The 26,071-nt window shown below is 43.7% G+C and overlaps 1 long non-coding RNA gene across 8 annotated transcripts in view; it reads left to right on the forward strand.

The window, feature by feature from the left end:
* LOC102078280 (uncharacterized) overlaps positions 1 to 15,512 on the forward strand; it is a 49,971-nt gene extending 34,459 nt beyond the window's left edge. For 5 of the 8 annotated variants that reach the window (XR_003221945.1, XR_003221951.1, XR_266509.3 and 2 more), the window contains 2 exons: positions 1,635 to 1,707; positions 14,406 to 15,512. This is a non-coding gene — a long non-coding RNA (uncharacterized LOC102078280). Of the gene's footprint in view, positions 1 to 237; positions 1,054 to 1,634; positions 1,708 to 14,405 lie in introns of those variants that run through there. The other 3 variants (XR_003221946.1, XR_003221948.1, XR_003221950.1) reach the window with 2 other exon arrangements.
* The last annotated feature ends 10,559 nt before the right edge of the window (positions 15,513 to 26,071 follow it).

Here is a 26,071-nt window from a genome sequence, read left to right on the forward strand (position 1 = left end):
GCGTGCGGCACAGGAAAACACGCTGCTGATGATGCATGAGCGATTGATACACTATATCCCAGCGTGTAAGACACAGCTTGTCTTGTCTGCTTGAAAAAAACATCGCTGAAGTTGCCAAGTGGATTATTCCATGAGATTCCTTATACTACCGAGTGTCCTTTTTTATGTTTTGTTAATACTTTCCAGCAAAGCCACATAAAGTGTTTTATTTGATGTATGATGAGTTTGATCCAGTGTTTGTGTTTACTGAAAGAGCTCACATGATTTTGATGAATAGTGTTTTAAAACAGAAGCATGTGAACTTTATTTCGATCAGGAGGTGCAGTGTGAGCGTGTCGTCAGTTTGTCATGTATCTAGACGATTGTATTTACTTTGTCAAGAAAAAAGAAAAATCTGGCATCGGCACTGAAATCTTAAGCAACCAGCACGCCCATGGAGTTGGCTTTGGAAGGCGATAAGCATTCCTGCTCCACTCCATATTAGCCCCTAGTTCTCGTGTGTTGGGCAGCCTGCCAGGTAGAGGTTGCTATGGCTTCTAACACCGCCCTTTACACTGGCTAACCCCCCACCCCCTCCCAGAAGGTGCCAGATTTTGGGAGGGGGCAGGCCACGCTTTGATTTAGACAAAAGATGTCTTTACAGTGTCAGCAGAATACTAACTGGGAATGCTGTGGCTTTCTGGTAGGAAATCATGTGATCTTTCCAGCCAAGGTTTTGTGATGGTGCCAGGCGAGGCAGAGGGAGAGAGAGACACACACACGGAGGGAGAAAAGGGGAAAACTTTGAATAATGATGCCAGCAAATCATTTTTATACAATTTTTTTTCTTCTACTTTGTTTCGGAGAAAATGGCGGACAGCACATCGCTGAACTGAAGCCGTGTTGTCAGTGAGCTCAGTTTAGAAGTGTCCCTCGGTCTTTTCATCATTCCTTCGTTTAGCAAAGTAATAAACCAACGGTCATAGCACCCACTGCGCATAGCTCACACCCAAGTAGAAAGTGTGGATACAGAAAGATAGAAACATAAAGTGTGAGAGAATAGTAGAGACGTAGGTAAGTGGCATTTTCTGTTCTCTTCTTATTCCAGGTTTTCCTTTGTCGCACTGCGGCCGTAGGAATATTCTGGTGTTTGTGGCTCTGTGGCACTGGCACAGTTAATGGTAGCTGACCGTGGCATGCTTGATTACACTGGCATCCCTCTCAGGCTCTGCTCTCTGCTATCTGCAGTCTTGACTAAGTTGAGCTAAGCTCTCACCACAGCCACATTGCTGTTGGCCAGGAGGAGGACCGCTCTGGCAGTTCTGTGGGCTAGTTTGGGATACAAGTCCACAGCAGATTGTTATTATTATGGATTTAATTTTGTAGCTGGGAACTGCAGAGACATGTGACACTCCCAAACTGAGGCACAGGAACTTACCGATATACACACATTTGTGTTTGTGTTTTTCTTTTTTCCCATGTGGATGTGATGTTGTTTGAACAGTTACTGACATGTAACTCTGAACCTTTCTTTTTTCTTTTCTCACAACGATAACAGTCATTGTTAAAAGTGAATCGTAGCATTAAGCTACAGGTCCTGACAGATGCATAGCATTGTGTGGTATTTAAAAGCAATTCTCTTTTCCTGTTTTTAGAAAATAAAATGGCCACCCTAGCGAACCCACTGGCCCAGCGACCCATCCGCAGAGCAAGATGCAGCCACGATGGGTAAGTTACCACAATGCTGTCACCATCTGTTTGATGAACTTTGATAGTGTGGGGCGAATGTCTTGCTGCTAGCTGCGGTGTATTCACTGGCACTGCTGTGATCTGCATGAATGCCAGTGTTCAGCACACGCGTCCTGTTTTTTTACACCTGTGTTGCTATAGCTGCGAGACAATATTAGTCCTTTATTGAATTATTTTGCTACTTTGGCCATAACCATTTGGCACAAACCCGTAGATCCGATCTTGTGGCAAATCTGACAGCACAAGCTCGCCTCTGTGGGTCTTTGTCATTGTGGTGTGATCGTCGTCCTTGAACCTTTTTTTTCTTTAATAATTTAGGTTTTAAACTGCTCCATATATGTAATATTCAATCTTTCTCCAATTTTGCAACATCTCCAAAGGTTAAACCTGAAATGTGGTGATAGTGATGAGACACAGTTTGGCTTGATGACTTTATTCAGTACATAGACGATAGGAACCCTAGTTGAAAATGTGTGCATCCGGGTTGAGGTAGTAGGTTGTATGGTTTAGAATTACACCCTGGGAGTTAACTGTACAACCTTCTAGCTTTCCTTGGAGTACACGTATGACATCAGTTTGCAGTTTGCTGAACATGCAGCACCACTAAAGTGATGCTGATCTTTAGAATAATGTGACTCTGGCTCACATGTGGTTTTTGTTTCATGGTGGGCCTGCCAGCTTGGCCCGAAACCTGCAGTTAGTTCTCACTATGGCCATGCTAGAGTTCTAGTTAGAACACATTGTACTTAGGCTTACTGCTTTTCTTCATCTGCCTCTTAAGTTCTAACATATTCAATCCTGGTAAAAGATGTTAGGAGTTGCTGGAGTTATAAACAGTTGTGAAATTCAGTACGAATTAAACAGGGTGCTAAAATATCTGCAGCTCTGCCACATTGTCTTATTTTGAAGTGCTTTCTACTCGCTGAGGTGTAATTGTGTGGTGGAACCTATTTCACACAGTGATGGCCTCGTGTTTCAAACCGCCGCTTCATCTTTGCGGCCTAGTATTACAAGTCGGCCTTTTTATTCAACACGGCTGTGGCGTCTTTCGAATGTGTGCTGCGTGCCAAATATTATGATACACAGAGGGTTCGCTGTAAACACAAAGTATAAAATATAATAATCAGACTTGTTATATTTAGCAGATCCTCTGTGATTGCCATTTGCACACATATTTTGCACAGCTGACTCAGGTTAGGTACTTCTTCAGAGAATTTAGGTCTAATTGACACACCAAACACTTCCTAAAACTGTCTACCCAACGCGGCCCCACTCTATTATTGCAGTTGGATGTTTATAGGTTGTTGCCAAGTCTTGTGATACATTGTCCACAGTTCCATACTATGTGCATTTGTGATATGAGGTCCAGTTTCAGGTTGAAGCTTGCCTCACTAGAGTCTCTGTTTACTGTGGACTTGTCCACTGACTGACTGCGTCAGACTTCATCTGTGTCTGGCATTCAGCCACAGCTTGTAAAATGACTCCAAAGCACCACACAAGAGAAAAACGGCCTGGCAGATCAGCTTGAGATTGTTACTCTTCAGGACGGTTTGATGTGAGCAAGCTGCCTGCTCAAGCTGGAGCATGCAGCTTTGTTGTAAATTCTGCTGTAGTTCTTCATCATTGTGATAGTGTTTTTTTAATTGATGACACTCCTTTTACAGTGTTTGGGGCTGAAGCTGAGCAGGCTACCCTTCTGCAACCTTTGTCATTTATCCAACGAGCTTGCATCTTTTTCATTGTTTGATGCTCAGAGTTTCCATTGAATTGTGTTCATGCTTAGCCAGATATGCTGTTCCACTCTGAAATATTTGATGTTAAGATGCTGAAGAATGTCTTTGTCTGCAAAATTCGCCTGCTTTTCCAGTGTGTGAACAATCGTGGAAAACCCCTTACTTGTTTCCTATCAGTGCAGCTATTGAATGGAATTAATTGGCTATTTTTAGATCATCGGTAATTAAATCTGGAGTGAAACTAACACCTCCGTTGAAATCCAGTGATCCTTGTCAGCATCGCATGGCCGGTAGAGTCACTGTCATCAAACAGGTTTCTGTGTGGGAATATGATCCTGGTAAATCCCTGGAAACCAAAGAAGGCCTTTTATCTTCCATTTTGTAATCCCACTGTCAGGAAGATCACGCCTCCTTATTCAGCTACACACCACCGGGTTTCACATTGCTGCTGCTGCTGCTGCTGTTCTGACCCACTCACAGGAAGAAGAGTCAGAAAAAGTGTTGAAAAGTGGACAGTGTGCTGAGGAACGCAGAGGGGATCTCGTGCCAGTCAGCTTGAAATGAAGAGTTAGTTCAGGCAGCACCAAATGTAGCTTCTTTATTTAATCACAAATGCAAACTTTGTTTCGTTCGCCTTTAGCTCTTACAAATTTAACAGAGTGTGGAGAATCAAGATGTGCCTCGCTAGTGTTTATTTCAAGAGCTGCGATTTTCTCATCTTTCCTCACCTCTGAACCTCAGTCGTTCCTCCAGATGTGTCGAGGAAAGCGTTGCTGCTGAGAATCATGCTGCCTCAGCACTCTTCTGTCCAGCTGCCCCAGCTGCTCAGCTAAAAGTCATTGGTTCCAGCTGGGCCTTCATTTATGGGATGGTTAAACAAATAAATTATGGGATTAGATAGGGCCGGTTTAGGTCGCTGATTTATTTATTTTTTTCTGTCCCCACTGCTATAACAGCCCCTTTGAGAAGTACGCTGGCAAGGAACTTCAAGGTTCTTCAGATGACTTTAAGAATTAATAAAATAAAGATTGCCTTGATTGAATTTGGTGTGCTGCAGTCCAAATGATGTACAGCAGGAAGAGCTGGCAGCACTGCACAGACAGCCAATCATGGAGCATCACATTTGCTCTACATTTCATCAGTGACGGCAGCCAGAAACCTAAAGAGTGCGTGTATTAGACCAGCAATAAGGAAAGTTGCTGAAACCCAGAATAATAATTCATTTTGGATGATTTTTCTTCTTATTTGGCCAATTTATAGTTGCTTCCTGTGGCATGTGTTCAGCTAAACTATAGCAAATGCTGCTGCTCTTTAAAGCTCCATATGAAGATAAATCTCACTGAGCTCAAAACAAAAATAAACAGTCCCTAAAGTGAATTTATGTTACCGCCTGTGGAGTGGATGCAGTGTTTACATTGTGATCACATTGCAGATTATCCTGCATTTTTGTTTCGATGTCAGAGAAACTGTATATTCGAAGCAATTGACCCAGCGCACAAGGCTAATACACTTTGTGATACTTCTCCTCAAAGTTCTGTGAGCCGTTTGGTTGTATCGCAGACAGTGACACTCGGCCACAAAACACTGGAAAATCAGCCAACTGCTGCTTACATCTGTAATCTCTGTGAGAGCAGAGATTGGCTTCTTGCTTTTGACGTCACCAATGGGTGGAAACCTTGGTAACAAATCGTCTGAGACCAGAACGCTGTCGGTTCTGGCCAGAACGCTACTCTAGCTCCCCAACTCATAAAATCTCACTTCCCTATAAAAATGAGCAGCCTCGAGCACCATTTCTTCCCAAGGAAACATATTCCCTTAATGCATTCGGGTTAATGGCAAATGAATAATCATAACTACTTTCACCCGCCCCCCAAACACACACAGACACACACACAGACACATGGGGGTGGGGTGTCATCGATCTGTCTGGAGTGCGCCCCTCTCTGCCTGCTGCATCAGCCACTCTCCCCCTATTGATACGCTCTTGCCCCTTGACCCCTGGGACAGATCGATGCAATTGATTGGAGAAGGGCAGGGACAAGGGCAAGATCTGCTGACTGGCTGACAGCTAGTGTGACAAGACATGATCGTCATTAATGTCCCGCTGGCTGGCTGGCTGGCTGGCTGGCGAGGTGCTGTGCATCACATATTCCCCGCCACCCACTCTCCTCCCCTTCCAGCCTCCATCTTTCTCCTCCACTCTTCTCTTTCCCTCCTCCTACTTGTGCTGCTCCATGTTCCCAGTCTGTGCTCCTTCAGCTGACTGAGATAACTCCATCAGTGGGATACCTGTCTAATGCTCGCCTGGCATCTGCCAGCACAGATATGCATCTCCAGGCTGCATGGAGATATTCTGAGCTGAGTGTAGAAACACGAACAGTGTCATTGTGAGTGTCTGCTGCATAATATCTTTGGGCTCATTGTGCGAGCTACTTACCAATCACAATGGAGCCGATCCTATTTTTGGCTGCTTTGAAAAGCTGTGTCTTGATGCAATTCAAAGCAAGTGTATCAGAATCTGCTTCATCTCTGTCAAAACAACTTTATGCATCCTCTGATTGGAGGTGAATCCCACCCTAATATTATACATGCATGCCCTGATTCTGAATCTGAGAATATGTAACTGATACACAATAGAAACTCAAACACATCTCTTTTTTCACTGTGTTTACTCTCATGGACCAGTTTCATCACGCTGCGGGATTCTATTTTCCAGTCTAGACTAGAAACAAGGCAGGCGATGTTTGCGTGTATTGTGGAGGGGTGATGGGCAGGATAACTCCAGACTCGGCTGTGGCACGGCTGTAATGGAGCTGATTGATCACCTATATGGCCGCCTGCCGGCCCCACTGGCTATAGCATACAACAAAATCCCAACCCCCCCGTCTCTGCGTCACCGCCACCATCGCCGAGCCGATCTGCAAGGACCAACCATCCCCCATAGACTTCATCCTGGCCACGATTTTGACATTGGCAGCAGGATTTACTTGTGCACCTCTTCGTCACTTAGCTCGCCATGTTTCTGTGTGTTTCCGCAGGACGGAAAGGTACAGACGAATTTGACATCTTTGATGAAGTGACATTTGCTGCGAGAGCCTTTTTCCTGCACTGCAGCAGAGTTGGGAAGCTGATGCTTTCCATTTGAATTAAAGGGCATAATCAATCAATGATAACATTTGCAGACCTCTCTCTCTCTTTCTCTGGCCCCTCTTTGTGACACAGGGTCGTAACCCTAATCTATCCACGGTGTTGAAGGTGATTAAGGTTCGAGATTAGAGCAAGCTGTCAAGGGCAGATCTGGTTCGGGCTGAATGAGAATGAGTAAAATGTCATATTTTTGAAATGTACTCTCTACGGGTTTGTCCCTCGGTATCTCTAACAAAATATCTTAATTACATAAAGACAAATATATGGTACATTTCTTTCTATTGTTGAGGTTTTTAAACATTAAAATGACCAAATGATGCTTTGGCTAGGAACAGTGAAGAATTCTGGCAAAGGGTAAAAGTAGGTTTGATTTTTTGTGACCCTTCGAGTTAATCAGTTTGACTCGAAATTATGCTTGCTGAGCTCCATTATGTATATTTCCACATAGACATAAATGTAGTAGTCGGGCGGCACAGTGACACGTTTCTGTATTTTGCGTGTGATCGTGCAGGATCCAAAAAACATGATCTGAAAATGTAACGCTTGACAAGAATGATGAGGAAATTCTTGGACCAGATATTTGCTTTTGTGTCTGACTCAAACAGCCGTGTGCCTTATGCTGCCGCTCGCTGCTGTCAAGCCTCGGTCACAATATTGTGACAGTGACAGTTTGTGTTCGTGCTTGTGCTGACCACATTGCTGTGTGTGTGTGTGTGTTAGAGAGAGAGAGCTAAGCAACGCAGCTGGAGTGTCACTCTGTCTCACTGTTCTCTGTCTGGTTTTTGGGGTGTGGGGGTCTTGTTAGTTTGTTGCTGCCTATGTTGTGTGTGTGTGTTTATCTGTGTGCAATGCCATTTGTGTGCTCTCTGTCTGAGATGGTAATTTTGTGTCAGTGGCTACCTCTATTGTGCATGTGTTTGGATGTGACTGTACCAGCTGCACCGATGCTACGAGACAGTGGGATAGCTACAGTGCATCCTCCACCACGGCCAACCAGTCCACTGCAGTGTGTGTGCGCGCGTGTGTGTGTGCTGCTGAAAAAGAGAAGAAATTGATCAGCACAGGGAGGAACGTGTTCACCAGCAAAGGCTGGATGGAGGGTGTGTGAGAGAGAGAGAGAGAGGGGGGAGAGAGAGGGAGAGGGAGAGAAAGAGCGAGGGCTGTCGCTGCAGACTCCTGCTGCAGTATCTCACTTTGGGCAAGCAGCTGCAGACAGGGAGAAACAGACAAGCGAGACAAGCAGACAGGTACAGACCTGGAGTGATGGGAGGGGATGGGTGGTGGGAGGGGGTGGGGTGGAGATAGTAATAGAAGGTAGGGCTTGGGGTGCAAGGGTCAGATGGGGGAGGGGGATGAGTGAAAGCAAAGTAGCGGGTTCCGGCGGCAGCTAGAGGGAGCAAATGTTTTGGGGCTTCTCGTTTTTATTTTTTTATATCCCGTTGTTTGTTTGGCGACGGCAGCGTGTCGCGACGGACCTGCGATGGGTACGAGAGAGAAGAAGAGAGGAAAGAAAAATAAAAGTAGAGGGTGTAGATAACAGTGTCACGACATGGCTGATGTCCCATCGTCATGAGCAGGTAGGAGGAGAATGAGTAGTTCTGGTGGTGGTGGTGCTGTGGAGGGGTGGGGGTTGAGATGCTGAGATGGAGCTGACAATGCAATTGGAAAGGAGTGATGCTCTGTGCTGGGGAGTAGTGGGTGGGGGTGAGGGTGAGGGGGTGGGGTGGCGGAGACGTCCCACCTCACTGACCTGCGTCTGGCTGCAGCTTCCCGCGGACACCTCAGCCTTTACCGGCACCCCGTGCCGCCCCCCACCACCACCCCCTTCTTCTGCCACTGCCCTTTTTTTCCCCCCTCTTTCTGTTCTTCATCATCCTCAGCTCAGAGGCGGATAACAAAAGGCGTAGTCGGTGGCAGACAGAAGAGTGAGCATGCGAGGCAACGCGTCGGGTGGCGCGGCGCATTCATTTCCGGAAGCCTCCACTTTGCCTGGCGTTCCCCAGAGAGAAGGAGACAGTCAGAGACATCTATCCGGCTGCTTTTTTTTTTTCTTCTCCTGGTCTGAGGAGGAGGAGTTGTGGGATGATTGGGAGGAGGGGGAAAGGGGGGGAGTGGGGGGGGCATTCACTGGTGTGTTTGGGTACACGACCGGTGAAAACGACATGGGAATGTTTTCAGTATTGCTTTAGCATTTACTGCAGTTTGGCATTTTTAAGTGCAGCTAAGTCTGGATTGTGACTGTTTGGCTCCGGCCGGGCTGGAGCTGCTTTCCAGTTAATTGTCTCGCTGAAGTGCCGTGCCTTTTGACACTGATAACTTATCGCCAAGCTTGCTGCCGTGGCGGCAGAGTTGGGCTGGTAGGTGGTAGAGTCTGGTGTCGAGGGTATTGCAGTCAGCAGTGGAAAGTGATATATGGGAAGGGAGGCAAGTTTGGTACCTGTGCTGAAGACGAGACCGCCCTTCTCTCGTTCGTACTGCTTTTGTGAAAAGATTTGTTTTTTCTGGAAATTTACCTGCATTCTGTGTAATGCTGAGCAGCTCAAAGTGCCGTGCGTTTTTTATTTTTTTGGATTCAGTGTCTAACCGTACCTATCCGTAGTGGCTGCTGTGATGGAAAGCCAGAGGGTGAGGCTGCTGCTGGTGGCTCTCTGCATCCATCAGTCAAGCAGGGAGTCTGCCAGCCAGGTCCTGGTCCCGCCACCCTGGAAGCAAGAAATTTAGACTGATGATCAGCTGATGCTCTTTAGGACAAAGGCGAGCCCAGCTGCTTGGCTAGGGGGCTTTTCCTTCCTCAGCACAAAGGCTAGTTAGCACAGAGCAGGCAGTGCAGGCTTGTCTGTTTGTCTGAGCCTCTGCTTCTGCTTCTGTCTGGGCACTGCCACGAAGATCATTTAGGTCTGGCCGTCTCCGGCGAAATCCCTGCTTTGTCTTTCTTTGTCATCTCTGCTGCCTACTGCTGCCACTGCTGCTGTCTGGTGCTTTGTTGTTTTTTAGTGTATTTAAACATATGCCTGAAAATCTGTCTACCTTTGCAGGTCTTTGTGTGCACAGGAATCAAACCAAGCCGTCGAGAAAAAAAAAAAAGTTGTCCGCAGTGGAAGAAAGGAGGAACGCTGGAGCATATATCTGTGCAGAGCTACTTTTTAATTTAATTTAATTACTGTTTTTTAATTGCAGCCCGTGCCTATAGCTAAAACGATATTTAAACTATAGATACTTTGTAGCTTTCGGTGCCTTTTGGTAGAAATTTGGTACGTTTAAGTGGCACTGGTTGACGAAGAGACAGTGTGTGTGTGTGAGTGGTGTGTGTTTGTGTGTGAGTGAGTAAGAGAGAAAGAAAGGTGTCAGTGCCACTCAGTGCCCTGCAGCTGACTGCGGCTCCTCAGTAGACTCTGTCGTACTTCACCTGCTCCCTGAGACCCTAACTTGTGAGCTCTCTTGATGAAAAATCACGGGTTAGGCTCTTGGGACGCGGGCGGACGGCACAATCGACTTTCTGCCGAATGTTCCAGGTGGAATCGGAAAGAATCAGCGGCTGATTTTCTTTTAAAAATGCATGTATGGATGGGACGGTGTAGAGAATGGCTGACACACAGAAAGGAAATAGCTGAGCGCAGTAAAAAAAGCACATATGTGTAGGGTTTGTGTTCTGTTGGCTCCTCCGTGACATCATGTAGGAACGCATTAAGCAAAACTGCAGCACTGATGCGACTGCATCTGCAGGGCTGCGCTTGTTTGAAATTTTTTTGTTGGTTTTTTCCCCAAAAATCACGAAGGATGCCTTTCGTAATGGCGCCAGTGCCGCCGCCATAAAAGCGAAAAATACTCATTGATTCTGCACTGCGCTGTCAACCGGCACCGTAATCTCTCTTTGTGTCAACATCTGTGTTTGAATACAATTCTAGTAACACATGATCTGATTAGAAATGACAGGACACCAACCAGTCCAAACCACCACACCCCAGGCTCATGTTGATTAACCCCTGTCACCACCTCCACACAGCCAATATATCTGATCCTCCATTACCAGAGCAGTCACTCTGAAATTGATAAGTCTAGACGCTATAGGAGCACGCTGAGACTAATGCCACATCTGCTGCTGCTGTTTGGAGCATTGGAGAGCTAAAACACACAAGTTCAAAAACATTTTTTTCTTAACATTTTTCATAGTTGATAATTTCACTTATCTGCTTCATAAATTGATACATTTCTCAGCCAACTGTCAGAAAGTGTTCAAATATTTTACGGTTAGAATATAAATTTTCTACATTAGCCTCAAAATAAGTCTTCTAATTATAATTCACTTCTAACTTTTTTTTTATTTTTAAAGTTAGAAGTATGCACATAAGCCAGATACATAAACAAAAAACACTAATGAATTTAACTGATTTTGAAAGCTCCCGATTGTTCAAATCAAGGGAAATAAAGAAAGGTATCATGCAGTATGTGAAATAAAAACCGATGGCCACGCTTTTAAAATGTGGAATCGGGTCAACAGAAATCGAGTTGCTCTCTTCATCTGAAGATTTCTGTTGAAATCTGCGATTGTGGTGAGATGTAACAACCAAATTGGTTAATGATCTCAATCAATATTTAAACGGGAGGCGTAGCTCAGCGCAGACAGACATCGTAATTCATTAAGACAGGCTCTTAAAGAGAAAAGGACAAGATTGAACGCTGAATAGAAAATGAAAACACTGGACCCGTCTCTTATAAACATGACTATAGAAGTGCAATTACAATAAATTAGGTCTGCGTAAAAAAAAAAAAAAAAAAAAAGTTCTTTTTCTTTTGTGCCAGAGAAAGGTGTGAATTCATTTACAATTACAGCTTGACCTGGTTTTTAAACTTTCAGTTTTTCCCAAGACGGCATGCTTTTCTGAAAACCTAATTTCTGCTAAATTACTCATATTAGGAATACAGTTCAAAACAATTGATTTTCTCTCTAATGCCCTCCTCTCCATCTCTCTCCCAGTCTCCAGTCTTTCTCTCTCTCTAATTATGTTTTTTTTTTCTCGTCTCCCCATTTGGTTTCATAGCGAACAATGCCGATGCCAACTAATAGTCTGTGCCTATGCCACAGAGCCCCCAGCAACAGCTGAAGGAGCGCCATGCCCCATGAATACCAAACAGCCAGGCACAGTGCGACAAGTGCTGAGCAGTCAGACGCAGCACAGGCAGAGCAGAGCTGGTGCCCACAAAACAGCCAGACAGTTTTATTAGGGTCTGTCTGACACGCAGCAAAGTCTGGCAGCACCCGAGCCCACTGATGAAACAACCCCCCGCCCCCCCAACAGTAACAAAGCAGCACGCTCAGAGCAATCCGCCAAGGATCCAATAAATATCACCCCGTAAAAATCAGCTCCCAGCTGGTTTGTAACTGTGCTCAATGGGGAATACAAACTTTGTTCAAAGTCAAACTAGTTCTCAATGAGCTACCGCTAAATTGATCTCGATCCTGCCATCCGAGTGACACGCACTGCATCGGACGTAGCAGCGAAGACAGGAAGTGTCGTTCAGGAGAATGGCGCTAAAGCTTTAATGCTGTAAAAGTCGTGATTTTATGGAAAGTGAACAGATCCAAGCCTGTAGGCATTTTAAGCAGAGTGCTGAGGGAAAACATTGACACTTTAGGATTAATATGTTCGCCATTAATAACGATCGATTTAGCAGGAAAGCAGACTTGGAAAGGTCTTTTATTTTGTCAGTGTCAGTTTTGTTATTACTTATTATTGAAGTGTATAAAATGTGACTTTAAAAAAAAAATGGGTTAATTTAAAATGAGAGCCGTGCTCACAATTTATCTGATTCAAATTGTTAAAACTATTTTTTTTTTTTTAATGAACTCTTAATTAGGGTGCAGTTATAGTAGATCTGAAAGTGTCTGTCAAGGTTGCACTATCTAACACCTTTTTCTGTTTTGGTTTTTTAAAATAAAAACATTTATGCAGCGTGTTTAAGCCCAGCCAATCAAAAGACTTCCTGGTGCCGGTTTATACACAGGATGTTAAATATTATGCTTGGACTGATTAAAGCGAAATAATTGAAATTGCTGCACGGATCAGCAGATCTCGTATATTAATATGTTGCGATGCGCTTTTATCTGCACTCGTGGTAAACAAACAGCTGTCGGTATGAGGTTTCTGTTCTCGGCAAGTCTTCAAGGTCCTGCAGGAAACATTGATCCAGACCTTGAATAGGTAGAGATAAACTAAAGACTCCAGCTGATGGCCCGAGTGTGTGTGAGAGATTACGCTCCATTGTTCAGAGGTGGTCATGTAACACACTCCGCCACCGCGTCGCTCAGCTATAAAAGCAATAAGGCCAGATTAACATTTATCCGGCACGTTAGGATTTGGGCTGGAGCCGACATGGAAATCAGGTGGATTTTGTGAATTAGATGGCTTGTTTTTTATTTTTGGTTGTTTTGTTTGTTTTCGATTGTCAGGCTTTCCTGTTGGAGGATCTCTTATCGCAGCAGGGTGGGGGAGGACGCGGAGGTGGTGGTGGTGGTCGGTGTGTGTGTGTAGGTGTGTGTGTTTGGGGGTGGGGGGTATCAGGTATGCCTGATAGTGGGGCAGTACAGAATGGTGGGGGGAGCGTCTGAGTTTCCAGACACTGCGGCAGGAGGCCAGACAGTCACCTAAACGCACACACGTAGAATTACGTTAGCGACAAAGTGACACGCACAAACCTGCAGAAATACACACATTTTTGTACACAGCCTATTCCATTTTGTTTTTAATTCAATCAAGGGGTATAAATCATAGTGCCACTTGTAATGCAATTATCCTCATGCATGGAAAGCACAAAAGTTTCTTTATTATTCTCAGGGCGACCGGGATGGGAGATAAACTCCATTAACTATTACAGATTAGTTAAGTGCTGTGGGAGGTGCGGCTGTCTGTTGAAAGGACAGCGATCTGAGCTGAGACTCGAGGATTTTCGTGGCGGGCCTGTGGGCACGGAGCAGGATTGTGGAAAAGTGGGGCCGATGATTAAAAAGCAAACAACAAAGCTCCGAGGGAGCAGACTGACGGCCTGGCAGAGCAGAGGTCTCGGCTTAGCCAACTGGAATGCTCGCAGACCTGGTTTGTTGCGTGTGTTTGTGCTGTGCGCAGGTCCACAGTATTCGAGGGTGTCTCCTGGCCCTGCTCCCCGCTCGGGTCCTGTGTTTTCTCGCCATTCTCTCTGATCTGCGATTCACTTCGGAGGCGTTGCCAGGGAAACCTGGTATCTGGCTAGCAGTTTGATGGAGTTATTGAACTGTAACTGGCTGGGATAATTACGCTCTGTCTTGCCGGCTGGCTGTCCAGTGGCTGGGACTTGAATGTGACCTATAGCTAGCCCGGCATTGCCACCGCAGGCTAAATGCTTTTAACCCCTTGGCTGCCGGACATTTGGGCTGTGGTAACTTTGGCACTGATGTCCAGTTTGAGTTTACACATACTGGGACTCCTGCTTTTGTAGCCACATCGTTGCCTTTGTAGCTAAAGATTCAGTTAAACCTACGACTGTAACTCCAGCAGACAATTGTTCAGGCTGCTTTGTGTTCATGCTGAAACAGGCCATGACTCGGAATTCCTCATGTGTCCTCAAGTGTATCCACTGATCCCCTGAGCAGGTGGATACTTAGATAATAAAACTGTGTTTCTTCAGAGTTTGCATGGATGGATTTGTATCTTTCACTACAAAAGGCTTGACGTTTCACAGATTCTCTTGTGTAAAAGAAGGTTGGTGGAGTTTCTGTGTTCCTACATTTATGCTAAATTGCTATCATTATCTCTCCTCGTCTAGGAGCCCCGGCAATTGTCTGCCGTTCTCCGTGCTTTAAGGTAAGACAGATACCACTTGCATCTGCAACACAATCAACAAAATCCTTACTTTTCTAGTCTTATTCAGTCTGATCCATTATGCCAGCAGACAGCAGCAGATGAGAGTTTAGTTGTGTGACTGCCTTGTTTTGCTTGCAGTAGACGAGTGAGTCAGTAAAAGTGTCAGACCGCCGTAACAGACGGCCTGCGCGAGATAATTAGCCCAGAGTCATTTGGAAGGCGCTCAGCTCTGCCCAGGTGCCCACTCCGCTCAGAAAGAGACCAGACGACCTTTTACTCAGCTCCGTCCCACTGCAGTCACTTAAAACAGTGATGGATGTTTCCCTTTACTCCCTGCTCCCTACTGGCTCTCATTCTCCTTTCCTCTTCACCCGTCCCTCTCCCATGTCACCATTTCCCTCACTTCTGTCCTCTGCTTGCAGCACCTTGTTTGTCCCTTCTCTTCTCCTTGTTTTTCTACCCTCGTCTGCCTCTTACAGCTCCCATTCTCTCTGTTCTTCCAAAGTGATGAGAGGGAAGAGGAGGAAGAAAGGTGTGGAGAAAAAGGGGAAGAGGGGGGATTTAAAGTGAAGTGGTGAAGGAGGCTTTTTTTTCCCCTGTCTATTTTTTTTTAATCCTGCCAGTTTGAGAAGAGCAGACTCGAGCCCCGCACCCCATCGGCTCCTCATTAGTATGCACCGGCTGTCGCTCAGGTGACATGGCCACTGGATTCCATCCCAACTGCAGGAACATGAGCGGCACGGTGGAGAGTGGGATAGCAGGTAAGGACAATGAGAACGGAACGGCGGGGAGGAAAGGAGAAGAAGAAGGTGGTGGGATGGGGACATGGACTTGTATACACTGTTGTAATCCAAATCCAGCTTCTTTAATTAAAGCGTCTACCGCTGTGAGCTGAGCCGTGCAAGTTAAGTCATCGTTTGTAAAGCACATCCACGCAGTTTTACTCGTTAATGAAATATCCCGCACTTCTCTGTACACAGTTTGAACAATTCATGAATTCATGAGCATTAAATGTAAATGCTGGAGCGTCTGCTCTTCTGCTGATTTTAATAAACACCTCTGTTGATTATGCTGTGTGTGTTTGGTTATTTCGAAATATAATATTTTTACTTCATGTCAGCAAACAGCGGAGGAATCCTGCAGTTTCCCCTCAAAACAGTTTCATTGTTTTCACTTGTGCGATTTTGATTCCCCGTGATATGTAGGATATTGGTTTTGTTGCCAAAGGCAGCAAATAGAGGGGCGTACTACACAAACACTCGCACTCTGTACGTGTGTGTGTCAGAGAAGCCAACAATATGAGAATAAGAAAGAGAGTGTGTGTGTGTGTGTGTGTGTGTGTGTGCGCATGCTTAGGTTTTTGTGTGTGTGTGAAGCAGAGACAAACTGTGCGTGTGTGTGTGTGTGTGTTTGGGGAGCAGTGCGGCCAGGCTGCAGATATCATCCATCTCCCTGTCACAGGCCCAAGGGTTGCTGGGAAAGTGGCAGACAGCTCCCTGGCTATGACAACAGAGGCTGCATCCTAATTTTCCGACAGAGAATGCCTGAAAAAAGCTGCGCCTCTCCTCCCTCACCGCCCAGTACGGAAAGCCATTAACCCCTCGATCTGGGAACAAAGCACGGAGCTCGGCCCGGGCCACCGTTGGCTGCGAGTCACATCGGCTCCCATCATCCTGCAGCCGTAACTCCGAGCAGAAACGTTCTGCTTGAACTCGTCTTTCCGAAGCGCTCCGGGCCTGCAGAGGTACGGCTGAGTGCGGCGAGGAGCACGGACCAGCTCTAAAGGCGGATCTGATGAGGAGCTCGCATTACTGACAGATACTTGATGACAGTGCAGTGATTTAATTTGCGAAGTGCATTTTCAAAATAAAAGACCTCGTGGCAAAAGCTGTTCTAACTGGATTACATGCTTTCTGCTTAGCCATGACTAATTTTGTTATAAAGCTGTTGTCAGATATTCTATGGCTTTTGTTACATACGCCAGCACTCTAAGTGTTTCTGCATCTCCTCCCTGGTCCTGGGAGTTAAACACTGGCACCAAGATTAAATCAGGACTCATTAACGTGAAGGAAGTGTGTGAACGTTAGTCTTTTTCCACTCGTGCCGACTTTGGTTTTAAAGTTTCAGCATTTTAAGGAAAACCAAGCATTCAGAGCCAAGTTAAGACGTGCAAATGTTTAATAGATTCCAGGTCTGATGAACATATGATGAATGATCAAACGTGCTTTGAGTTAAACACACAATAGAAAAGTGGAAGAATGTTAGTTAGTAAAGCCTTTTTTGTTACTTAAGTACATAGTTTAGTATCCAGTGTGTCAAACTTCTAAATTTATTTTTTAAGAGTTAAGCATCAAGTATTAATTTCACGAGTTTCACTAGAAATAAATGCTAAAATTACACACGGAGCTTATTTAGTTATTTTTCTGCAGACATAATCACATTTGATTCCAGCTCCTAGAATTTCCAGTGCAAGTGTTTTCTTTGTAAGCAACACTATTGTTGCGAGTAATAGACCCAAAAATGAAGTGGTTTTTCTCTCTGAAATTGCACTGCAGGATTTTGCAGTAGAGGATGCAGTAGTAGGATTCTGCAGTATTCTGCAGAATTCAGAATTTCAGTGGGAACTAAAAGAAGTCTTTTTAAATTTTCTTTAAAAGAAATGAAGCTGAGTGAAGAGTCGATGGTGCCAAATAAATTTTAATATTTTCTATGAAGACAGAAGATGGCAGTAAGCAGTTTAACAGAGAGTTTAATCTTGTCCCACATCAGGGCTGATATGGGAACATGTGCTGTAAAGAGCTTGAATTGATGAATTTATGATCAAAGACGCGAGGACGAGGCCCGCTTTAGATCTTTGATCACTGTTAACAAATCAGTGGAACGCAGCGTCGGGATCAAACGTGTTCGGTACCGAACAAAGACTCCACATGTTGGGTGGGAGGCACAGCGTGTTAGCCAGGTACTGTAGGGTACACAGAGGACTCGCCCTCTCCTGCATTCTTATTTTTCAGAACTCGCTCAGTGCGTTTGCAGGCAGATGTAACTCACACAGATAGTGAGTGTTGTTAAAGAATAACACTAATATATGTGTTCAGTGACATTTACCAGTTTGTACTTCATGTGGTAATGAAGTGCTCATTTATACTCTGGACAAACTCCACTGGCTGATGAAAGCCAGCAGCTGCAGCTGGAAGCCCAGGAAGAAATCTGGCACGGTAAGTGGCCCTCCAAGGTTTGAAACACATTTGTTGATCATTTTTGATTTGTTTGCTGATGGTTTTTTATCATTTTAACATTTTTTGAGTGTGTGAAACAGCACACACATAAATGCACTTAACAAAAAAGCCATAACATCATCTTGGAAATACGTTATTGTTTTATTAATGATTCACTTATTAAGTAGAATTTTAGGGTAAAATAAATTTCTGGTTCTCTATCAATAAACAATGAAAAACAGCACAGGTAAAAAGATGCTGCATTCAGGTCTTAAGGGTTAAGTAGTAAATCAGAGCTTCGTGCTTTTGGGTCATAAATGCTTCATGGGAAATGAGTTTCAGTCATACATGTCGATTGCGCCTCCCGAGTGTCAGCAACTATGAAATATGGTAAGTGGGGGGAGTGAAGTGATACATCCACATAAAATAAAATAAACCCAAAGAACTGCATGACCTCAGTCTCTCTCTCTCTGCTTTTTTTCCTGACATGAAGAGAGAGAAAAAACACGAGCGCATTGAGCTTTCTGGATTTGTCATTTGTGGTTTACATTTCTATGTTTGGCTCGCTGTAAAACATGAACTCCCTAATCAAGCGCACATGTGAAGGAGCTTACTTTACACACAGCTGCAATCACCGCGTCACTGCAGCCTCACAGCAGCTCCTCTGTGCGCTTTATTCCGACCAGCCATCTCCTCAGTCACGGGTGGAGTTGATGGCGCTTCGTGTGCAGCACTCCTCTGGATGTGCACGATGCTGATCGGGTCACAGGTCGGAAAAGCTGAGCCTGGGAATCCGCCGCTCAGCGCAAACGCAACTTTGATTTGTGATGAGTCACACAAACATGCTTGTACATGCGATTACAATCTGCTGACTGTGTCTGTGGAAGTGGCCTCGGGGATTCTCACACTCAGACTGAGGGGTTAAAATTCTCAGATGTTGCTAATGAGGTCGAAAATACACAAACTCAGCCACAGAAACTCTTCGTTTGCAAAACTACATTCATGAGCGTCTATGCTCAGATGATGAATCCACCCACTTTACAGTGGTGGGAGAAGGACTGAGTAATAGTAAGCGATGATGCAGCAATTCAGGTGGCTCATTTCCACAGAAGATACACAGTGCACATATTTTTTTTATTTTTTTTTAAACAGTAACAGTTTATTTACAATATATATATATTTAAAAATCCTAATATTATGATTGAAAGGACATCCAATGATCACAATTGAAAAGGTGGAATTTCCTTTGCATGAACCTAACCTAAATCACATTTTTAGCTCTACTTGTGTAAAACACACTGATGGATAAATTAAAACAAGGCACAGTTTCTTCCAAGAGAAAAATTATGATTTTTTTTTAAAAAGAAGTCAGGCAATCAAATAAATGCAGCAGAGTAAACAGCACAACATTTTCTTCAGAAAAAGTACATATTCCTACAGTTTTTTATAGTTTTCTGATGGTTTTCAGTTTTTGTGTATTTTATCCAAAGTGACTGCTCAGACTCTTTGTATTTATTTTTATTGTTATTTTCATTTACACAGTTATTTCCACATTAAGGACTGGGACTACAAAACTCCTGTAAATAATATAATTATTGCCACAATCACTGGAAGACAATTTCAAAGCTTTCTTTGTACCACTTTTGTAGCAGTGCTTTCAGCGTGCCTCCCCACAGCTTCCCCAGAGTGCAAATCATACTAACTTTAGTGAGCCCTCAGTTTTCCTGTGGTCCAAGCAAATGGTTGACATTTATTATATTCAGTGAATTAGCTTAACAAACGCACAGCTGCATAAGATTTTGAAGTTATCCATGTTCATGAACTTTCAACAGAGCACGAGCGTCATGAAAACCTGAGACTTTCACATGAGACACATAATAGACTGTTAGTACTGATGTGTCAGTGTGTGAGGGGCACGTTACCGCTGCAGCCATGTTTACAGGTAGTTTAGTGCCATTTCCGGGTCACAGGGTAAATCAGAGGGGTTGTGTGGTGATTAGGATGATTAATGAGGCAGGAAAAAAAACAAAGTTCTACTACTCAGATTTCTATTTATTTTTTCAGACATGGAGCTTCCTGCTTTCATATGAAATATCAGCCACGCTGACCTCTTTGGGCCTCAATCAGTTTTATTTAAAATGAAGCCACTGAGTGATGTTGTATCTCTGGTGGAGCATCTAACAGCTCTTAAACAGCACTGCTTTTGTAATCTAGTGTCGTTTATTCCACAGGCTAAACGACACTGAACATAAATACTATATATACAGTATATAAATCTTTCAGTATCAAATAGATATTAAAGAGTAAGAAATTTAGTCTCACCTAAAATATAAAGCATTAGAAAAATAAAGCAAACATGGAGAAAAGAAGTCTAATGACACACATCAGAAGCAAACAAACGTCTGCCAACATTATTATACCTGCTGAACACTGTCAGCACACAGCCTCACAAAGCTGCTAGCAGGTATAATACAAATACATAAATAAAAATAAATGACTTTTTAAAATTATTATTATTGTGTTTTTTTGGTTGTACTGAATAAGCCTTTTTTCACACTGTGATATAAAGAACACTATACAACAACATTATAGCTTCTCATAGCCTTAGGCAGTTTCTGCTTGACTGGCATTCCCGAGTTCAGAAACCAAAATGAGCCACCCTGGGCTCTGTGGAGCAGACACGTGTGGAAATGAAGGCTTTCTGCGTCCCATCAGCAGGTCAGAGCCAGACCTGAAAAAGTCCAGCAAAGTGACATTTTCACTTCTGCATATTGAAATCAGAGCATATAACATTCAGAATAAATAGCATCCTTCAAACTCTACAAAATGTCATGAAGCGCAACAACTGTTCCACGTTGATCGTCGTAACACTGGCCTGCCTCTCCTGTGCTGCAGTAAGCAATCTTTTATTCATGTATGTGTACAGTCTGGTACTGAGGCGCCTCCAGGGAGGAACGGGACACCTCATAGAGGCCATTTTTGTTTTTTTAAATACATCGACAAAATTGATTTTAATCCATTTGATCCATTCGTTTTTTCCATTCTTTTCTTTCCTGCCACACTCTCTAAAAGGCAGCTTTACTAAGATGGAAAATGACCTGTGATTTAAAATGACGTGAAAACCACGACTGCAACAACACAGAAGAAAATAAAATCACAGCATTTGTTTTAGGCCAGCAAACTCCTGCAGACTTCTGCACTAAAGACACACATATACATGAACATGTCCACATGTGTCACATCATGTGCATGTTCTATAGACAGCGTATCTCTGCAGTGTATTGATTCATCTTTATTTCACAGTCTCACACAACAATGATGGTGGCCACGGCTCGCCACGCAGCCAGGCGAGCGTGTACCTCCTCCTGTCCTGCCACGCACAGCGAGCAGCACGCCGCAGAAGTAGAAAGCTCGGATATACAGATGTTTCTGTCCCTCACAGGCTCACTGGTGCCTGCACACAGCGCTGCTGCTGCTTCTCAGACTACAGCCTGTCAGACGCTCATCCATCAGTGCAGAGACCGAGGGTACAGCACTGCGGCTCCGTCTGATGTGAACGACTGAGTGAGAGGACAGACTTGTGTCAGAATTAGCTGCTGGAACAGATAACACAGAGCTGCTGTGTTCTCGGTGTGTTAAGGAGGCGCTTTATCATGGAGATTCAGTGTGAAGATGATCACGTCTTCTCTGGCAGAGAATGTGACTGACAGCTCCTCACACTGCAGACCTCTGTACTCACTGAACACGTGTATAGTCTGTAAACCTCGCAGAAGGCATTTCAGTTGTCAGGCGCGGTAAATTTCCAAGTCAGATGTTCCTCAGCTTCAAATAGCGGTCATCGGTATCATAACACAGTCAGTGGTGTTATCTCTCAGGCCTGAGTGTTGTGAACATTGCACTGCCAGCTGATTGAGTGATAGACCTGCAGTGCTGTCTGCAGGGAGCTCTGGCACCATCTTGTGGCGCACTTTTCAAGGCAGAAACTGTAATAATAACAATAATAATTATTAGTAGTAGTTGTATTTAACATGACTAAACTGGAGATGCTCTAGTTTAAAGGAACAGGATTCATTTATGTAATAAGGATTTATAATGACAGGCTCAAACCCAGCAACACTACTGTAACCTTAAAAACGCCACATTCACTCACAAAGACAGGACAAGAACTGATGATATAAACTCTCTAGTTTCTCAGTTTTCTGTCTTAGTTATTGTTTTATTTATCTTTTCCTTTTTTTCTTTGTTTATGTCCTCAGTCCAGTTTATTTCTGCATTTTGTTCGCGCTATGCAAATGAGAGGTCTGCCATGATTTAAACCTGTCTACATCCAACACCAGCAGCAGAGTATGAAGGGGAAATGTTCTAAAAAAATGGCTGATAGAGGACATGCCAGACATTGGAGACTGGCCTCATATGACAACTGACAAATGGGAGCACAGACTGCTCTGCCAAGCTCCTAAAATGACAGGTCCTCAGTCATGCTTTCATTCAATTTGGAGGTTTTTCCAGAATAAGACAGACCATAGCGTAGACCAGTCCAGGTGCCATTGTTTCCTGAACTAACCTCGTGCATGGTGTGGAAGACAGCAAGCTATGACTATGCATGTATCTCTCTTGCATTGATCAAGGGTTACAAACCATTTCTAAGACTTTGAGACTCCAGTAAACCAGACTGGGAGCCACAAGGAAACTTAGAGCAGTGGCGAACCTTCCCTGGTTCACCACTGTCTCAGAGGAGTGACCATAACAGTGAAACTCACTTCCCAGGAGTGACCGGGATTCAAAAATTACTCCAAATATAACAATGATGTTGATGCACAACAACTGCTCTTACAGGAGGTCACAAAAGAACAACATCTGAAGAACTGCAACTCTCGCCCTATGATAGCTGGGATAGGCTCCAGACTCCATGTGATCCTGATAAGGATAAGCAAATGAGGACAGATGGATGAAACATAAAGGTAAGCTAACCCAGATAAATATGAGGATCTTGAATAGCGCCGGCCCCTGCTGTGTTTTGGTTGGACTTTTCTTAGTTTTCTTTTATTGGATGTTCGGAAGGATTTTTGGTTCTCTTTGTTTCTTTGAAGAAGGTTAAGGTATGGGGGAAGTCATCACTGAGCTTCAGCTTGTCAGCCCAGGCAGACTCGGCTCTTTTAGACAGGTCTCTTCTAACTTAGAAGTTGACAAAAGCCGTTTTGTCAACCCGCTGTGCTCCTCCTCGATTCAACTTGCGGTGCTGTTGCAGCTCCTTTTATGATGTTCATACAAAAGACATGCAACACATTTTAGCTTTAAATGTGGCAGAGTAAACAAGCATGCTGGGATTGTTCCCAGCTGTGGGAAGAATTGAGCGACCACAAAAAGCTTAAAGATGTAAATGAAGTTAATGTGCAGAACCGCTGTGTTTACAAGTTCAGAAGAAGAACAAGCTCTTCTTGCTGCCACGCTGTTAGCCTGTCATTGCTCTTCCTCACAGTGATCTACCAGCAGGTGACGGTAATGCACCTTTTTAAATCGTGACCGACTGCAATGGGTTTGTTTGTCACTGCAGCTGGGTTCAGTATGCCTCTTTATGCAAATACCCTCCCAAAGAGCTCGCCCTCTTCTTCAGTCTGATGTGGTGTGTATACTCTTATAAAGATGTATATCATTAACTTTGTGTCTCATCACTGATGTGTTTGCGAGAGCAGGGAGTGCTGGGACTGTCTGGGAATCAGTGCTCAATCAGCACAGCACCCCGTGAAGAAGAAGGAGAAAATGAAGTGAGCCGTCACTTTGCAGATTACTGAGTATTTACTCAAAGAAGTAAAGTGAACAGTTGTTCAAAGTTGGAGCACATCCCGAATCACTCCACAGAAGTCACACTGAAAGTTATACTGTGCATCTGATATCTGCAGCAAGCCTGAATGAGAATAATGTGTGCACAGATAATGGAGACTGAAATATTTCAGAAGATGAATCCCAGTGAATTCAACGATAAGCCCAACATTTCCTGTCATGGTGTTTGACTGAGTCCTGCTGATTTTCCCTCTGTCCCCAACATGATGCAGTAAAACCCGCCATTTAAGAGTTTGGGTAATGCTTCTTTGGTGTTTCTGTCACCTCTCTCAGTTCTCACTAAGGACTCAACTGTAAAATACAGTGAGTCAGACAGTGCTTGGAGTCCCTTGTCAAAAAAATGCATTGTTTGATTGTAATAGCAGTAGGATTAGCCACAAATTAAAGAAGCCATCTATGAGTTTCTCACATAAACACATTTTAGCAGGGTAAATGAACTGCTTCTTGCTTGACCGCCTTTCCACTCTGCGAGCACTCAGACTGCTTTCTATATAACATTGACACACAGATGAGCACATTGGGAGCAACTCTGATTTCAGCATCTTACTCGGGGATACTTTTGATAACCAACCTCCTGATGGCTCTGCCTCCTAACCTACAGCCACCGCTATGGTCTCGTAGACCAGTGGTCCTGGGGACGTTTGGAGTCGTTTGGTGAGAGTTGAGGCTCGGGTGTGAAATTTATGGTTTTCAGGGTTTTTATCGGTTTTTATCGTTAACTCGGTTTCCCTGGGTCTTTTCCTGTGTGTTATGAATAAATCTTCTTTTTCTTGGTACCGGTACTGGTTTTATTTTGTTGTATTTATCCGTGACACCTTAAAGGCAGGTCTGTGAAAATATTGTCGGACATAAACCGGTCCGTGGCGCAAATAAGGTTCGGGACCGATGTCATAGAGAGTATAAAAGATGAATGGAGCTACCACGACATCACTGTTTGTTTGATTGTAAAAAAAAAAAACAAAAGCTGGAAAAAATGGTCTGAGTGTGAAATCACCTATGCGTCATTGATAACTCATTAGCCAATAAGCATACAGTTTCATAGAACAGATAATCCTCCACTTTGAAACATGGTATGACTTAGATTTATGAACTCATTTTGTCTCATTTCTAGAGTGAGTGAGTCCATAAACTCAGCGGGAATGTGTTTAGAGCGATCGAGTCAGAAAGCTGTTTACTACAGACTTCTGTTCATGTGACATCATGCGCACACTGCTTTAGAGTTGTGCACCTTATTGGATGAGACACAACCATCGGTTGCTAGGGAAATATATGTGTTCCCTGACTGCTGCTGCACAAAAACCTCCCAGTGATTGCTTTGGTTACTAGCAGTTTGCACCAGTTGCCTGTAAACCAACTCGTGTTTGTCTGTAAACACTCCCTCACTGCTGGCTGAGCTGTGCGATGCAAGGAGAGAAGTAGAAGCTGTGCCTCAGTGCTGCACCCAACATCTTTCAAAAGGCACAATTTTGAACGCTATACCTGATCTTACATTCTAACACTGACAAAATGGTGGACAACTTAACATCATGTGTTAGCAGTCATGTATCAGCAAAGCCTTGAACTTAGGACCCAGTGTCTTTTTGTAGTGGGCTTTCACAGAATGCAGGTTTTTAGGTGCCTCTGCATTAGTTTCAGTTTTTCCAGCTTGGATGCTACGTCCATGTTTCACACTGTGCATGCATGTCATCAACGTCACCTGGTAACTGTTAAGCATTTTGTGTAACTCTGGAAATGATGGAGATTTGGTGTTTAAAGTGAATAATGATTTTACCATCTATCCATTTAGATGGTATATTTATTTTTTAAATGTGCAAATTTTGTTAATTTTTATAGTTACTTTATGCAACTACTGTGAACCAGTTACACTGACACTCTTTGCCAGTAATTTGTATCTTTTTATTAAGAAAAAGCTTTCATAACTTGTAAAATCAAAGACAAACCCTGTTTAGTCCTAGCATATATTATATCTGTCAAAGACTTTTATTGTAATGGGGAAGAACATGCATAAACAGATCTGGTAGGATAGGGTTCAAACGACCAACTTTAAACTATAACGCTTAAAATTACAGGTTTCCAATCAATCATTCTGAACTTGGAACTGGAACTTGGATTAGTGGACCTCTTAACCATGTTTGTTTCGTTGGTACCTTTTGGATTATTATTTTATTATTTATTGTCTTTGTACGCTTTGTTTTTCTTTGTAGGGTGTTTACCTTATGACACAAAGCGCAATGAGGCAACTGTTGTTGTGATTTAACACTTTGTAAATAAAACCGAATTGAATTATGGAACTGTGTGATGAATAATGTTGTTTTCTGTGAAGTACAGACCATACAGCTTTGCGTTGGTAAGCATTTTAGTGGTATTTTGTTAGACAGTTATAATAATAAGCAGATATGCATGCCTGTGTTTTTCACTCAGACAGTTAGCATGCTAACACCTTCATCTAGGAAGTTTTAGCACGCTAACAAACTAAGCTATTGTGAAGATATGTGAAGAGCACCATCTTAGCATTCTTTTTGGGGGCATTTTCCTTTAAGTGCTGCTGCATTGCTAAGGTAAGCTAAAACTT

This window comes from Oreochromis niloticus, linkage group LG10 (genome assembly GCF_001858045.2).
Source record: "Oreochromis niloticus isolate F11D_XX linkage group LG10, O_niloticus_UMD_NMBU, whole genome shotgun sequence".
Classification (NCBI taxonomy): Eukaryota; Metazoa; Chordata; class Actinopteri; order Cichliformes; family Cichlidae; genus Oreochromis; species Oreochromis niloticus.